This window comes from Oncorhynchus mykiss, chromosome 5 (assembly GCF_057628025.1).
Source record: "Oncorhynchus mykiss isolate SJ-2025 chromosome 5, ASM5762802v1, whole genome shotgun sequence".
In the NCBI taxonomy this organism is placed as follows: domain Eukaryota; kingdom Metazoa; phylum Chordata; class Actinopteri; order Salmoniformes; family Salmonidae; genus Oncorhynchus; species Oncorhynchus mykiss.
In genome coordinates, this window is record NC_143026.1 from 61,728,600 (window position 1) to 61,746,565 (window position 17,966).

The window sequence follows — 17,966 nt, forward strand, 5'->3', positions numbered from 1 at the left end:
GCCACAGAAAAACACAGCAATTTTTTTCCAGCCAAAGAGAGGAGTTTCAAAAAGCAGAAATAGAGATCAAATGAATCACTAACCTTTGATGATCTTCATCAGATGACACTCATAGGACTTCATGTTACACAATACATGTATGTTTTGTTTGATAAAGTTCACATTTATCAAAATATGAGTTTACATTGGCGCATGACATTCACTAGTTCCAAAAACATCCAGTGATTTTGCATAGCCACATCATTCAACAAAAATACTCATCATAAATGTAGATGATAATACAAGTTATACACATGGAATTATAGATATACCTCTCCTTAATGCAACCGCTGTGTCTGATTTCAAAAAAACTTTACGGAATAAACAAACAATGCAATAATCTGAGAAGGCGCTCAGAAGAATAAGTCACAATAGCCGCAATGTTGGCATCAACATAAACAAGAAATGACATGATAAATATTCCCTTACCTTTGATGATCTACATCAGAAAGCACTCCAGGAATCCCAGGTCCACAATAAATGTTTGTTTTGTTCGATAATGTCCGTTATTCATGTCCAAATACCTTCTTTTGTTAGCGCGTTTTGGTATACATATCCAAACGCTCATTCTGGTCACCGTTATGTCGGACAAAAACTTCAAAAAGTTAAATTACAGGTCGAAGAAACATTTCAAACTATGTACAGAATCAATCATTAGGATGTTAACATATAGCTTCAATAAAGTTGCAACCGGAGTATTATTTTGTGTCTTGATGAGCAATGGAACGCAAGTGGATACCATGAGGAATGCACGTGATCAGAAAATGGCTGACTGCCAGTCACCTGATAGATTCTGCTCTCATTGAGTCCCACAACACAGTAGAAGTCTCATTGAAATTTCTATAGATGGTTGACATCTAGTGGAACTCCTAGGCAGTGCAACATCATTAACATCTCAAGGGGATTTCATTGGGGACTGCAGTGAATACATAGAAAACTCAGATTTCTCACTTCCTGCTTTGATTTTTCCTCAGGATTTTGCCTGCCATATGAGTTCTGTTATACTCACATACATCATTCAAACAGTTTTAGAAACTTTAGAGTATTTTCTATCCAATACTAATAATAATATGCATGTATTAGCAGCTGAGACTGAGGAGCAGGCCATTTACTTTGGGCAACTTATTCATCCAAGCTACTCAATACTGCCCCCCAGCCATAAGAAGTTAAGGTCTCTTATGTCTCTTGGTAGATTGGCCTTATACAACACTGTAGCTTGTCCAAAACAGTAAAATATGTTGGTATTACCACAGGATCAACTAGTAGTCTCTTTCTATATATATATAATACCAACATATTTTACTGTTTTGGACAAGCTACAGTGTTGGACAAGCTACAGTGTTGTATATATATATATATATATATATATGAGAGCACCTAACAGAGTAAAGCCTTCATATGATAACATTATTGGCATGTTTTTTAATGAGTTGTTGGTAATGATTAGATTGTCAGTGATGCAGAAATGACAAACCAAACACAGGATCAATAGCAGCCACTTTCACATGGGCCCAGGTGAGTGATGTTGAGCTAATTGAATAATGTTTGACATTGATTAATCAAAGTGAACTGACTTATTTAACTTAAGATGTAGAAAAAGTAATGACAAAATGCACACCACTGTAAACACACTTCCCCTCCCTCTCTCTCTCCATTCTAATTTTTGTTTCTATCATGTGTGTTGTGGCTTTCTTTCTCTTTTGTGCAAAGTACAGTAGACCAGGGCAAGGTTATAATGCAGTAATGGAAAACTAAAATCAAACTGTACCTACATAATTAAACTTCTAATATTGTTTCCTACCACTTGTAGGACAAGGTCCCACAAGAAACAGAGGATACTGGGATGCCCACTCATATGGACTTACAGAAGACCGAAGTCGCATCTTGATTCTCTACTTTGCTTTCAGACACGACGCTACTGGTGTGTTGGTGGAAGACCTGCTGACACTTCTACGGTTACATTCTGCTGGGACAAGTGCAGGTCCAGCAAGCATGTATGTTTTTGAAAAACTGGCTGGTATTGTAGATCAACATGAACGTCATCATTACTGCAGAGAATGTAAACAGTACCTTGGCAATTCACAAACTAAAGTAGAAACACTCACGTGTGTCCTGTTCCTCATCTGTAACAGTGAAAGACAGTTTTGAGGAAGGACATTTCTTTATCAATGTCCCATTGAAGGATCAACTGAAATTTCTTCTTGACAATCAGGGTATGCATGATCTACAGTATGTTTACGTGCTGATGACAGTGGTCGTGTCTTTGGCTATGCCGGATTAAGTGATATGACATGCTATTCTATAAAATAATTTCTCCGTAATTAATATCACCTGATTGAGCAAACCATGTAAATGTAATTAACTATAAAATAATATTTATAGAGCTGTTATCTTCCGAATATACTCTTAAAGACCTAGTAATGTTTTACATCAATAGCAGTCCATATTAATCATCAGCTTAATTCAGTCTCATCTGAAAGTTGTAAATTCTTGGTTATCTTCACGAACCCCGGCTAACAAGTTGAATCAGCAATTCAAAATTGGGTTTAATTATTTATTTACTAAATACCTAACTAATCACACAGAATTACATATACAAAGAATGAATTATACCTTGATTACAAATTACATCATAAAGGAAAACGTCCCTAGCGGGTTGAACAGATATGACAGCTGGTTACACAAAAGAAAAGGGCTGGGTTTGAGTGAAAGAGCGGGAAGACTGAGGACCAAAGGAAGAAGCTGTGCTATTGTAAATACAGTATTTTATGCATTCTAAATTACAGCCCATTTGGAAAAGGAAAATGCAATACATTTTTACTCTGAGCTGTGCTTCGGTAGGTTGGTGGTAGATGGAAGGCCGTGTTGCCAAACCGAGTCCTTTGTCCTTTGAAGAATGTCTCTGGTGGTCAATTGGATACGTTGTAGTAATGTCGTTGTGTGATAGACAGGATACTCTGTCTGTTCCTTCCTAACCCTCGTTTGCAGCTGCTGTTGCTAACTCAACGGCTAGGAGGTATCCCTTCTGTAGTGAATAAGAGTTCAAAGTTTATACCATTCGCAACCAAAGCTCACGCTGATGTTGGCTTTGTTCTGTAGTTATTATCTGAACCATTCTGACATCGGACCGTCGTCCTCACATCCTCGGAACAGGAGGTTACATTTTCTTCAAGGGCTTTTATAGTTGAGGGAGAAAAGGGGTGTGTTTCATAGTTTTCAACCTATGTCTCTTCACGTGGGCAGGCCACTGAGTCGGGCCTAATACACTCATGAAAACCCAATTCTCACATTTTAGAAGCTAAAATCACATTTCATCCCATCAAGAATAATTTCATATTCAAACATTTAAATTGAACAACAATTCCATGTGAATCTGATAACTCTGATGTGTAGACTTTACACTGTAGAGTTTGTCATCTTATCATTGATGAGAATGTCTCAGATGACAACCGAACTGACATCATATTCATTAAGTACCACTGCATATGTTCAATTGGTCGGAGTACCAGAATATAGTTCATTTCCCCTCACCTGATGTTCCCAGAATCTCTATGTTAACCAAGGGGTGTTCAAATATAACATCAGTAGGGTAGAGAGAGGAAAAAGGGGGAGAGGTATTTATGACTGTCATAAACCTACCCCCAGGCCAACGTCATGACACAGACATGTAATACGTGACATAGAGGATGGCACTTTACATCAGCCCTTGAAGGCAAACTGTGATGATGATGTCTTGTCCCTTACATTTAATTGTGATTGTGTACCAGTCGTTCAGTCCTCCAAATTCAGTATTTCGCCAGTACTGTGTTGTCATTAAGACACTCCCAGAAAGTAAAGATAAGCATGTGCTTTTGTGCGACTTGTGGTTTGGATCCAAAAAGCCAGATGTGACCTTTTGTGGAGGAATGTGCCACTCTTTTACAGACTTGCTTTGAGTGGCAGCATCCCAGTGAACAGTCATGTAGACACGTGAAGGTGTTACGCCCTGACCTTAGAGAGCCTTTTTATTTCTCTATTTGGTTAGGTCAGGGTGTGATTTGGGTGGGCATTCTAGTTTGTCTGTTTCTTTGTTGGCCGGGTATGGTTCCCAATCAGAGGCAGCTGTCTATCGTTGTCTCTGATTGGGAATCATACTTAGGCAGCTTTTTTCCCACCTGTGTTTGTGGGTAATTATTTATTTTCTGTGAGTGTTTGTGTGCGCCACGGTTGCATCACGGGCGGTTTCTGTTTACCTGTTTTTTTTGTGAAGGTTTCACTCCTATTAAAGATGTGGAATTACATGCACGCTGCGCCTTGGCTCATTTATGACAGGGAGTTTGAAGACAGTCAACGTGACAGAAGGTGCACACATTATGTTGTGTTTGTGATGCATTAGCAAGACCATTACTACAGAACTTCAAACTATTTCATGGAGATTATGGTTGTGGACTATGCCTTCACCCTGGGCTGCAACACACAAGGGAATTGGAATGTTTAGATGAGAAACCGAACAACAGAACCACTGTGAAGTTAGGAGAAATAGCTGCGACATAAGGGCAGACTATTGCGCATAAAGGACTCATTTGCCATTTTAGGTTTACCAAAGTTTGATTTGATCAATGGAATGGTCCCTGACTACATGCACTGTGTGTTTCTTGGAGTGTGCAGACAGATTGGCACTTTTTGAATTGATTCCAAGAGCTAAGCACAGCCATGGTACAGCTATGGTACATTTGTACACAAACCCAAAGAATTGACATACACCCTCTGTCTATAAAACCTCCAATGAGTTCCAAGATCAGTAACTGTAAAAACAGTCAGCTCATCTCCTATTCAAGACCCCCAAATTATTTTAGTTTTCTTATTGGAATAAGGTCATGCCAATCATCATTATTTTATTAGCCAGTCAGTAGTCTCTATTCACAGGAGTTAGGGTAGGACCCCACCAGGCAGGGCCTTATTCAGTCAGTAGTTTTCCATCCTGATGACCAACTCTTTTTTTTACCCCTCCTGCTCATTCTACCTCCTGGGGAATATTTTTTTTCTGATGTTTGATTGTGTGTGCAGCTAAATGTAAGTGCCTACATCTTTATGTCTTGTTTTTTGGAGCTAAATAGTGTCTGTTATAAATATGTACCATATGCATACTCCTGCTATCATTAATGTTAGCATTAGTATTGCAATCCAAATGCATTACTATTTAGCATGCTTATTTGTGATTAGCATTTGTTAGCATTTCTCTGTGGTGCTAGGCATAATAATACATAGATATGTATACATTATTTGTGCATCTAGCATGTGTTTGGGTCCACAAAGACTGTTTAGTTTGTTGACATGTAAATAGGCATATTTTCCCAAATTGTGCTATATACAGAACCACATTTAGTATCAGAGATAGTGGTGTTGTATGTGTGTGCATTAAAAACCTTGAACTGGAAGCAATGCTTCCTCATGTTCTGGACGGACACATTGGTGGTTGCTACCGGCCTTAACCCAGCACCTAAGTTTCCTATCCTTATTTATTTTTGGTCCTTCGAATTCCTATAAAAAAACATACACCGGTGTACAAAACATTAAGGACACCTGCTCTTTCCATGCCATGGACTGACCAGATGAATGCAGGTGGAAGCTATGATCCCTTATTGATGTCACTTGTGAAATCCACTTCAATCAGTGTAAATTAAGGGGAGGAGACAGGTTAAATAAGGATGTTTAAGCCTTGAGACATGGATTATGTATTTGTGCCATTCAGAGGGTGAATGGGCAAGGCCAAAAATGTAAGTGCCTTTGAACGGGGTATGGTAGTAGGTGCCAGGCGCACCGGTTTGTGTCAAGATCTGCACAACTGCTGGGTTTTTCACACTCAACAGTTTCCTGTGTGTATCGAGAATTGTCCACCACCCAAAGGACATCCAGAAAACTTGACACAACTGTGGGAAACATTGGAGTCAACATTGGCCAGCATCCCTGTGGAAAGCTTTCGACACATTGTAGAGTCCATGCCCTGACAAATTGAGGCTGTTCGGAGGGCAAAATGGAGGGGGGGGGGTGCAACTCAATATTAGGAAGGTGTTCCTAATGTTTGGTATACTCAGTGTATATTTTCATGGTCCTTAGGAGCCGGATGCAGTAACTGCCACAGCCCAAGGATGCCAGTCACCAGAGAAGATCCTCCACAAGTTGTGGTTTGTCCCAGCCGCCAGACTCACCCCCCACATTGTCTAATCGACAAGGCACGCACAACAACACACAAACAACACACCACTCCAACGAGTGAGACCAAGAGGAGGCTGTGGAATGAATTATTTCCTCACATAACCAGACAAGCACCAGCTACCTTTCTGCGCGAGATGAGAGAAGTTCCCTGTTCTTCCAGAACACTCGCAACGTGCCTGCAGCTAATTGGAGAGGAATGTGAGAAGTTGACACATGAGATGATGGCGCTATTGGAAGAGCAAACTTCATCTGCTTCAATGAGTATCCAGCAGTTCAAGTCAGCACCCAGGCTGACCCGCATCTTCATCGGTTGCCATCTCACTGGCCCCCCACAGCAGGTGTATCTCGACTAGAGATCATTAAAGATCAATGCCAACTTGAGCGGTCACAGCTGGTAACAACCAAAGAGGACACACTGCGGTCACAAACGTGATAAGATAAATCAGCTCATTGAAGAACTCAGGATCAGAGAGCTCCCCAACCCAGACCAGTCATCATCATCATCATCACCTACTCCATTAAACCCTCTCCATCGTGAGCCATTGCACCATCGAGACAGGTCGTCTTCTCATTGCAGTACTCGTAGCCCTACAGTGCCACTTAGAGGGCCGACTTCACGAGATCGCTATCAGCCTACACCTGACTGTTGCTGTCAGACCCTCACATGATTGTCACCGTCAGCCCTCACTGCTGGCACTCACATGTCCGCTACCACACAATTTCTCCGTTCAGCCGGGAGCGCACCTACTGTGAACCAACACCTACCATCCCTAACTTTGTCAATGAAGATCCACAGGATTTTGCAAGCTTGAAGGTTGCCCTCAACAATGTGCTTCCTGTAGATGCAACAGAGCGCTTCAAGTATCAGGTACTGGTGGACCACCTGAATTTGGAAGAGGCTTTGCTCATTGCAGACTCCTACAGCAACAGCAGGAACCCATACTGTACAGCTACACCATGGAGTCCCTCATAGAACTGTATGGCCAGCCCGACCAATTATGACAGGGTTAATGAACGGCCCCAACATCTAGAGTGGTGAAATCAAGGCATTTGCTCTGAGGCTGAGTGCCTTGGTTGGCATGCTGGAACAGCTAGGGAGCAATGGATGAACGGAACTGAGGTGCGGCTCAATACTTCTCCCGCCTCTTAGCTAAGCTGCCACATGACCTAAGAGCCAGCTTCAAGAGATGGTTGAACCCGTTCCAACCCTCCTGGCATGCAGTTCAGCAGCGACCAAGGCAGGGACCAGCCTGGCTCACGCCAAGATCAGCGTAAAGACAAGTCTTCCCCCAAGACCACCACCATCTTCCACGGAGGTGAGCAGAGAAAGGTCATGAGAGAGGCCAAGGAAATATTGCCCATTCTGTAATACCATAAAGCACCAAATGAATCAGTGCACAAACTCCCAGCTCCATTCCAAAGAACAGATCGAATCCTGGATCAAGATAAATCACAGTTGTTGGAAGCACCAAGTGTACTCCCAAGGCAAAGCGCAAGATGTGTAAGAAGAAACATCTTGAAATTCTCCATGACGTCAACGCTAGCACTACCGCTACCAAGAACGCTAGCACGAGTGCTACAAAGACAGGGTTCAAAGGTACGCCACTCCCCTCTTGTGGAAGAAGAACATTTCTCACTTAGAAGCTCCGAAGGAGGTACTGGCTCATCTGCGAGGGACAGAGAAGCATCTGTCAAAAGATCCAGAGAATGCAGCAGTGTACAACACAGAGGTTGACAACTTGGTGGAGTCCGGCCACATCAAGAAGGTACCCTTACCGGCAGTCAGAGTGCCAAGGTTGGTACATTCCTATCAGTGGGAAGAACAGAGTCGTATTCAACTGGTCTATCAACTACAGAGGCAAGAGCTTGAATTAGAGGAGTCCTTCAGCGCGTCTGGTAACACTCTGTGGCCATCAGAAGCAACATCAAAGGTATGTTCCATCAAGTCTGCCTGCTACCCGAAGACCAGCCTCCTCTCCGGTTTCTGTGGCGAGACCTGTACTACGATGATCATCCTGATGTCTACGAGTGGCAGTGGCTTCCCTTTGGGAGGACATGTAGTCCCTACTGCGCCACATTCACCCTTCAGAAGTATGTGTTCGACCATAGCGAGCCCGTGGAAGATGTGCACTCTCTCTAGAACATTGTTTCTATGTAAACAAAAACTGTCTACCAAGCCTCCCCTCTGCGGATAGCCAATAATCAGGTGGACAAGCTGAAGCACCTCCTTGCTGAGGGCGGATTCAACCTACGCCAGTGGGCCAGCAACCTTCCAGGAGTCATCAGACACCTACCTCAAGAGTCCAGGTCAGACAGCAGTGCACTCTAGTTCCCCCAGGATGGCGTGGAACCCCAAGAGCTTACCCTTGGACTATGATGGTAATGTCTGTCTGACACTCTTGGCTACAAGCAAGGTCAAATAAAGAACGCTGAGCCCACCATACACAACATATATCGATCCTTGCCAGCCAGTAGAATCCACTTGGCTTCATCATCCCATACACCAGAAGGGCCAAGGTCGTGGTCCAGAGGCTTTGGGACAAGAAAAGAGGGTGGGATGACCCAGACCTACCTGAATATCTTCTCCAAGCGATGCTTACTTGGGAGAACAAACTTCCACAGCTGCCTCAGGTCACACTGCCAAGGTGTTAAGTCAGCACCGACATGGACCTCCCAACCAGCACAAGAAGTGTCCATGTTTTCAGTGATGCCTCAGAGTGTGCGTAAGGTGCCGTCTTATACCTCTACATTTAAGACACCAATTAACGGATCCAAGTGGCAGTCCTTGCAGCAATATCAAGAGTGGCTCTGAAACAACAACAGTCGATGCCAAGACTTGAGCTCTGCGCTTCACTCACCGGTGCCCTGCTGACCGTGGTCCTCAGAAGAGGACTCACCCTGGAGATCCGTGACTTCATATACTGGTGGGATTCTACAACTGTCTTAACTTGGCTCCAGTCAGACTCCTGCAGGTACAAAGTATTTGTTGGAACAAGAGTCACAGACATACAGGAGCTCACGGATCCACAGGCCTGTTGTTACGTGGACACGGAGAGCAATCCAGCTGACGATATCACACATGGGAAGACACTGTCTCAGCCAGACCCTCTGGGCAGTCGTCTGGTGACGACGACATCCGGGCCAAGAGAGAGTGTTTGCGGTTGTATGTAAAGGGTTCTGGATTCTGAGGGGGAGGGCAGGTATCCATCGCTTCCAGCTTGGTTGCGCCAAATACAGGAAGTGCCGAAGCCAGTCTACAAGCCTACATTATTTTCTACAGGTGTGGACTGCTTTGGACCGTATGTTATCAAGATTGGACAAATAAATTAAAATAGATGGTACATCATCTTTAAGTGCATGACCACCCAGGCTGTATATGTGGATCTACTGATGAACATGGATACCGATTTGTTCCTGACGGCGTTGAGACTGCTTTGCTTGCTTGCAGAGGAAAGCCTTTTAAGATCTTGTCCGATCGAGGAACACATGTAGCGAGAGCTATAGCAGTGGTGTTGTGTGTGTGTGTGTGTGTGTGCGTGTGTGTGTGTGGATCTTCATCCCAATTCCACAATAAATGTTTGTTTTGTTCGATAATGTCCATCATTTATGTCCAAATTCCTCCTTGTTGTTAGCACGTTCAGCCCAGTAATCTAACTTCATGACGCACGAGCAGACGAAAAGTCCAAAAGTTCCATTACAGTCCATAGAAACATGTCAAACGAAGTATAGAATCAATCTTTAGGATGTTTTTAACATAAATCTTCAATAATGTTCCAACCGGAGAATTCCTTTGTCTGTAGAAATGCGATGGAACAGAGCTCGCTCTCACGTGAACGAGCGTCACGAGCTCAAGGCATTCTGGCAGACTCATTCCCCTCTCATTCCCCCCCACTTAACAGTAGAAGCATCAAACAAGGTTCTAAAGACTGTTGACATCTAGTGGAAGCCTTAGGAAGTGCAACATGACCAATATCACACTGTATCTTCAATAGAGAATGAGTTGAAAAACGACCAACCTCAGATTTCCCACTTCCTGGTTGGATTTTTTCTCAGGTTTTTGCCTGCCATATGTGTTCTGTTATACTCACAGACATCATTCAAACTTCAGAGTGTTTTCTATCCAAATATACTAATAATATGCATATATTAGCAACTGGGACTGAGTAGCAGGCAATTTACTCTGGGCACCTTATTCATCCAAGCTACTCAATACTGCCCCCAGCCATAATAAGTTTTTAACATGGGTGATCAGTGTTTGTATACCATAGGAAACTATAGCCATTGCATGGTGCAGAAGTTGGACAGAGGGTCTCTGATCAGAACACTCACCTACATGTCAACCATCTACTTCCCATCAGACTTTCACAAAGACATACACACTAATCAGGTAGTCAGACCATGCATGCATATTCAGTGGCCACAGTCCAGCTCCATTGAATTTAGGTTAATAAAGACATATTACTGTAATTGAAAGGAATGTGAACCAAATGTGAAGAATGCCATGTTTGTATCATCACAATCAAATTGGTTTGCTTGTAGTTTTGTAGACTTTTCATTGGGGTCCAGAAAAACAATCTACAGTAGAAATAAATAAAGGTGAATACAATGGAGGAAAACAACTGATAATACTATATAGGCCTCAATCCACACCAAAACAATGTTCTATATTGGAAGTTCACTTTGTTGAAGATGATGACCTAGGAGTAACCCAAAGTTACGTATAAGTAACCCAACTTATTTCTCTGCATGTCTGCAATTTTGTAAAAATCACAACAATCCGACAGTCCCCATTCTCCAGATATTTCCATATATTGTACATGGTATGACACTGATGGGATAGTTTAGAATATTGTGCAGTAGTATATACTGATTGCCGGACACGGTGAACACAATTGCAGACATTTCTCTTCTGATGAAGACAATGTGTTAATATTCTGTGAGCAAAACAGTGCATTTTGTATTTACTGATGATATTTGTATTCAATGTTTTGCAAAAGGTAGTCTATGCAAGTCATGGAGTGGACCTTCCTCGCACCCAAACATGAAATTTGAACTTTCTACAGAACACAATGAATGAAATGAATCATGAAATTAGCCTCTGTACTTGTTATGATCCAAGTGCTTTGAAATGTGTATTTCTCATGTATGTGAGACCTTACATGTCTCACATGTCTACAACATTTCTGTAATAATAATTCCCATAAACCCAGGGACAACAAAATAATCCAGCCAGGGCACAGTCTTAACCTAATAACTTGCAATCCTTTGTCTGAGTCTGAATACCGCTCACTTGTAGGGTCAGCTTGGATGTCACATGATGTTGGTTTAACTTAGTGTCACTGGCAACCAAAAAGGCTAGTAAAAGTTGGTTTGAAGTAGTGCTGAACAACTCATCAAATTCACATCCTAATCGCTAAATATTGACATTTGCAATATCCATATCGCAAGAGATCATATCGCATGCAACATCTTTGAAACGCCACTCAGGTGCGTGTAACTTCCGTTTTTAGAATTGACCCTGTTTGTCGTCTCTCTCCCTCTCTCCTCTTGCGCCTGCTTCCTACACACAAATCCCTGCCCCATGTCACAGTTACTTCGCTATACTGTTAGGGCAGATGTGTTCAACAGATTGTTCCAATCAAGAATGAGGATTCTTTCCACTTTGCTTCTTAATATAAATAATATATTTCTATGATTCCATCCGTTAACCCAAATGTTTTAATCTATATCGCATGTAAAATCACAAAATTGGGTTAAAAAAAACCCGCTATAAATGTTTTTGCCGATATGGTGCAGTTTGAACCTAGTTTGAACAATTTATTCCCATGTTTAAAACATATTGCCCCTGTGGGACGAGAGCTAAAGGCTGAGTGTGCAGGGAGCAGAAAGGAAAGGAAAGAGCTCTATATCTGAGCCTGTCCCAGGGCTGGCTAAAGACTCCGAACCGGACTAGATGGGTACATTTACAACTTTAGAGATCTCATTAAATATTAAGATCACATCCTATTGCATGGGGAGAGGTAGTGTTTCAACCCACCCCAATGTCCTAAAGTAACCTTGTGTGGAGTGTGGTTCCATGTGGGCTGGATTTTGTGGGTGATGTCATATTTCAGATCAGGCTGTCCAACCCTGGCCAATCAGTTTAAGGCAGGAGGTTTGGGGGAGGCAGTCATAAAGTAGAAGAGCAGCTGGAGAGATCAGTTACAGCCCCGAAGAGCAAAATATTAATCTAAATGAGAGTGGCTGAAGCTCAGAACACCTCTACTTGTGACAGCTGTGTTTCTCTGGAGGTAAACCAGATCAAACAAGAAGTCAAATTAGGTTTTGCGTCTCCATTTCAGTCTAAGACACATTACATTGTCTGGCCTATATTGTGTTCTGTCATGATTAGTTCCTCTCAGTGTCCCTGGAGGCGAAAGAAACGCACACCTGTTTAGGCGAGGTGCTGGCCAGCGGAGTAGAACACCTGTTTAGGCGAGGTGCTGGCCAACGGAGTAGAACACCTGTTTAGGCGAGGTGCTGGCCAACGGAGTAGAACACCTGTTTAGTCGAGGTGTTGGCCAACGGAGTAGAACACTTGTTTAGGCGAGGTGCTGGCCAACGGAGTAGAACACCTGTTTAGGCGAGGTGCTGGCCAACGGAGTAGAACACCTGTTTAGTCGAGGTGTTGGCCAACGGAGTAGAACACTTGAAAAATAAAAGGAGAGCTGCACACTCTAGGAGCTCAGACGCAATAATTGAATAACCAACGTTTCGACAGACAAGCTGTCTTCATCAGGGTATAATGACAAACACTGCGGGTCACTTGTTTATATAGTGTCAAAGGACACACACAGGTGTCTGTAATCATGACCGTGTGTCTTGATATCATTGGTTAATTTACAGATATAAATAGAACATACAAAAAACATGAATGGATAACATACGACCACAGATACAATTTGGCTACAATGGCCAACAAACATTTACAATGAATAGCAAAATCACAAGAATGGCTTCAGATCTAAGTCTATGTTGAGACCGAGGTCACCCCCTCCCCGATATAACGTAGGTACGAAATCGAATGGTTCGCTTCCTACAAGTGGGCCACAACTGGGTACATTGAGTTTTTGCACCTAATGGTGCTACGATGCTCAGAGATTCATCCTTTAATTTGCGCTTTGTTTTACCCACTTTTTAACCAGAAGGACAAGTTATAAGTGAAAACCTTGTGAAGACTTACAGAAAACGTTTGAGCTCTGTCATTGCCAACAAAGGGTATATAACAAAGTATTGAGATAAACTTTTGTTATTGACCAACATTTGCAAATAAATTCATAAAAAATCCTACAATGTGATTTTCTGATTTTTTTTCCTTCTCATTTTGTCTGTCATAGTTGAAGTGTACCTATGATGAAAATTACAGGCCTCTCTCATCTTTTTAAGTGGGAGAACTTGCACAATTGGTGGCTGACTAAATACTTTTTGCCCCACTGTATCTAGCTAAAATTGTCCCTTTCCTAAATGATCCATGGATGGAGATAAGGATTTGGACTTGTGGTTTTACCTAATCCTCTGTATTGGCCAATTATTATAACGATGATTCTGATCCAACCATAAATTCAGACATTGTGCCCCTGGCCTGAGAGGATAGAAGTTCAACATTTAGCTAGATGTAGTTGGTTAATTTGAACTAACTGGCCTGGCGTATCGTTGCCCATGAAAGGAAGTTAGGCTAGCGAGCAAGCATTTTAGTCAGGTAGCCTAGGACAACACAACTAAAAGTGTGTACTGTATGACAGACATAGACCGTTTGAGCAACAGGAAAGAGTAGAGTGGCATTGGAGTTTCTCTACAAGTAGGGTAAGTCAACATGTTTTTCTACAATGTTTTCTACTTGCACGCACACACACACACACACACACACACACACACACACACACACACACACACACACACACACACACACACACACACACACATACAACAACAAAAAATCAGTACTATGGACAGTCACATCATATTTAGCTTACATCGATTGGACATAATAGTTTGTGGTATCTTTTAGTTGTCACTGTATTAGACTAAGCATAGGTGATTAGATATGGTTGAAATGTTGAAGTTGAAATGGTGCTGGAATAGTGGAGGCAACGCCTGTTTTCTTTGCGACTTGCAGTAACGCCGTGGTTCTAAATCAATAGCTGTTTAGTAGTCTGAAAATGTCGGAAATATTAACTTGCTTGACCATGCTGTTGTTCATGTGACTATGTTTTGTGGACTTCACTAGACAGATGTTGCTCTCCGGTTTTGAACTGAAACAAAGCTGTGGTTGAATTTATTCTGCCTCTGTGTCTTCTTATTGTCTCTGCCTTAGGCCTATATATGACGGTGTCAAGGCATATGAACTAACAGGTTATAGAGCAAACAACGCAATTATCACACAGGTTGTAATATGGCTTTTTTTCCTGGCTTGGCTTCCCTGGTGATTTTACACACGCAACGCCACTGCCACTAGGCTACCTGCCGCCTTATCCGCCTTATATAGGAACCTGGCTTTGACATGGGCTTTATATAGGAACCTGGCTTTGACACTGGCTTTATATAGGAACCTTGGCTTTGACATGGGCTTTATATAGGAACCTGGCTTTATATAAAAACCTGGCTTTGACACTGGCTTTATATAGGAACCTGGCTGTGACACTGGCTTTATATAGGAACCTGGCTGTGACACTGGCTTTATATAGGATCCTGGTTTTGACACTGGCTTTATATAGGAACCTGGCTTTATATAGGAACCTGGCTTTGACACTGGATTTGACACTTAATGCGAACACTGAGAGTGCACCATAGTTCAGTCAAGTCAATGGGTTGCCTTGATCCGCTAGGGATGGGAATGTCTCTATTGCAGTTTCCCAAACTTAAAATGTCCACATTTGTTCCTTGAATGAGTATATTTGCAAGTAAAAGGAGGTCGTTGAAAACACTACAGTACAGGTTTTTTACTTCCTTTATATTAGTCTTCCCTATAGTTACTTCCCTTTTATTAGTCTGGTGAGAATACTTTGATATGCGTTCTACATTGCTCCCCAAAATATATAAATGGTCTATTATAAAACATTCTCCAAATAGATTGGATGTTGGGTGGATCCTCTTTTCCTTTTTGGGGGAAGTGTTAATGAAGTCATGTCACAAATAGCATGACATGTACCTATGATCAGACACTTCACATCTCTGTATCACACGCTGTGTCCAATAGAAGTTTCCAGCATATCATGATCTAATACAACTAAGTAAAGATAACTTCTCACCCTAATTCATGTTAGTGTGACCATTTCAACCACAATTTACTTCCACAATTTACTTCATGACCTCTGTTATTACCACTATTACCACATTACCACTTGTCTGGGAAGGCTTTCCACTATATGTTGGAACATTGCTACGGGGACTTGCTTCCATTCAGCCACAAGAGCATTAGTTAGGTTGGGCACTGATGTTGGGTGATTAGGCCCGGCTCGCAGTCTGCGTTCCAATTCCTCCCAAAGCTGTTGGATGGGGTTGAGGTCAGGGCTCTGTGCAGGCCAGTCAAGTTCTTCCACACCGATCTCGGCAAACCATTTGTGTATGGACCTCACTTCATGCACGGGGGCATTGTCATGCTGAAACAGGAAAGTGCCTTCCCCAAGCTAGCCATCTTGATTACTTTCTTATGTCATTCTCTCTGGCACCAAAAGTAAAACAAGTGTTGATAGGGGACAGAATGCGGTCGGACCATCACATAATTGGCATATACAGTTGAAGTCGGAAGTTTACATACACCTTAGCCAAATAAATTTAAACTCAGTTTTTCACAATTCCTGACATTTAATCTTAGTAAAAATTCCCTGTCTTAGGTCAGTTAGGATCACCACTTTATTTTAAGAATGTGAAATGTCAGAATAATAATCATTGGCCTCCCATTAGCTTGGAACTGTCAGTTAAGACAGGAGATCTGCTTAAGCTTGTCCTCTGTGGAATGCTTTGACCAACAAACACATAGGCCTTCCCCACTGGGCACAGACATCAATTCAACATCTATTCCACATTAGTTCAACTTAATTTCATTGAAATGACATGGGTACAACAGTGCTTAAACCGGTGTGTGCCCAGTGGGACATTGATGCGAAGGCCTTCATGCGATGTTGAAGCTGTGTTTTGCTTGATTTTGCTCTCTGAAAACAGATCCAGTACAGCGGATCTCTTCCATCTATATTCTGAAGAACTTGAAGGTATGACATTTCAGGGACTCGTGGCATCATAATCCAACATACTGTAGCCTGCCTCCCCTCAAAAATACAATCTGCCTGCCTTTCTCTATCTCTCTCCCCACTCCATCTCTCACTAACTCCCACCTGTCTGTCTCTTACCAGATGAGAGGGGTTCCTCCTGCCACGGCTCTGTCATCCAGGGCCAGTTTGAGGGTTCCGTCCTTACAGCCAATATCATGTAGAGCCCATCCACAGATACACCAGCGACCCCTCACAACACCACTCAATCATCTACCATGAGGACAACATAGGTAAGAGGATTGTTGAACATCTAATGTGTTCTTCTTAAGTGTATATCAATTGCTATGTTGCGTCCTCAAAATGATATGGTCTATTACAAACGAAAAATATATCTGCCATTGTGTCACATGCGTATGTATACACCCTTCCTCATTTTTGGAATGAGGAAATTAATATAAACCTATAATAAGACCATGACCTCATCTACCAAAGGTCAAGCTGACATATTTTATGACATGATGGTCAGATGAAATGGACTAACGCTCAATGCCATGGCCTGACACCTTACCAGACCAGAGCAGACCATGGCATTGATGAAAACAGAGAGGATCCTGCACGAGGGCCAGACTAATGGCTGTCTATTGTTCCCTATCTCTCCTTTTATCCTAACCCAGTTTTAAACCAGCAGGCTGTGGGCCGGGGTTACCATGGTTCACTGATCCAGTCATGCCCTGTGCTGTTCAGAGCAGACAGGGGGTAACGGGTCCTCTTATGGAGCTCTGGGGGTTAGGAGGAGGTGGAGACTCACTCAGAGCTCCAGCCAAAGAAAATAAAAACCTGAGATGATGTGAGGGAGGAGGAGGAGCAGTGTCGGGTGACCTTCCTCCCAAGGCTGGGAACCCTTTAAGCTGGGTAGGCCTGTGAGAGGGCCTTACTAGAGAGGTTTGGCCAGATGGCACTCATTGGAAAGAGCCGTCATCCTATTTAACGTGTGCTTGTGTGTGTGTGTGTGTGTGTGTGTTTCAGTGTAAGATGAATTCCAGGAAAGAGGTTTGCTCCCTAAAGCTATATTACGCACACAAAGCACAACTTGCTGGTTTCTCAAGCTTTTTGTATCCCCCCAATAAACAACTGTAGTAAAACTGTCATTTTTTGCATTTTGTTGATGTTGCTTGTAAGCAATGTCCTGTACTTTTATATACATGCCAAAATACAGTATAAGGAAGTTACAGTACGCAATATTTAATTGAAACACACGAGAACTGATGGAGACCGATGTGTTATATCAGTACAATCAGTGCATGTGGGCCTGAGGTAATGTTGCTCTTTTGTACTACACTAACTTCCTGTGGTTGTCATCTGAACTTGAGGTTGGATAAGGATTAAGGATTCCTGGTCCCCAGACATGGGACAGCCTAGGTTTGTTTGTAAATAGGCCTTTAGGAACAGCCCTCCAGACAGTCTGTTTAACATCACTTTTATCAA

General features: G+C 42.5%; 2 long non-coding RNA genes across 2 annotated transcripts in view; both read left to right on the plus strand.

The window, feature by feature from the left end:
* Positions 1-217: 217 nt before the first annotated feature.
* On the plus strand, positions 218-13,561 carry LOC149983536 (uncharacterized). Its single transcript, XR_016496199.1, has 2 exons — positions 218-5,091; positions 6,136-13,561. It is a non-coding gene; the product is annotated as an uncharacterized LOC149983536 (long non-coding RNA).
* Positions 13,562-16,433: 2,872 nt separating this feature from the next.
* Positions 16,434-17,966, plus strand: part of LOC118964531 (uncharacterized) — a 44,790-nt gene continuing 43,257 nt past the window's right edge. The window contains exons 1-2 of the long non-coding RNA XR_005051588.2: positions 16,434-16,481; positions 16,623-16,771. This is a non-coding gene — a long non-coding RNA (uncharacterized LOC118964531). The remainder of the gene's footprint in view (positions 16,482-16,622; positions 16,772-17,966) is intronic.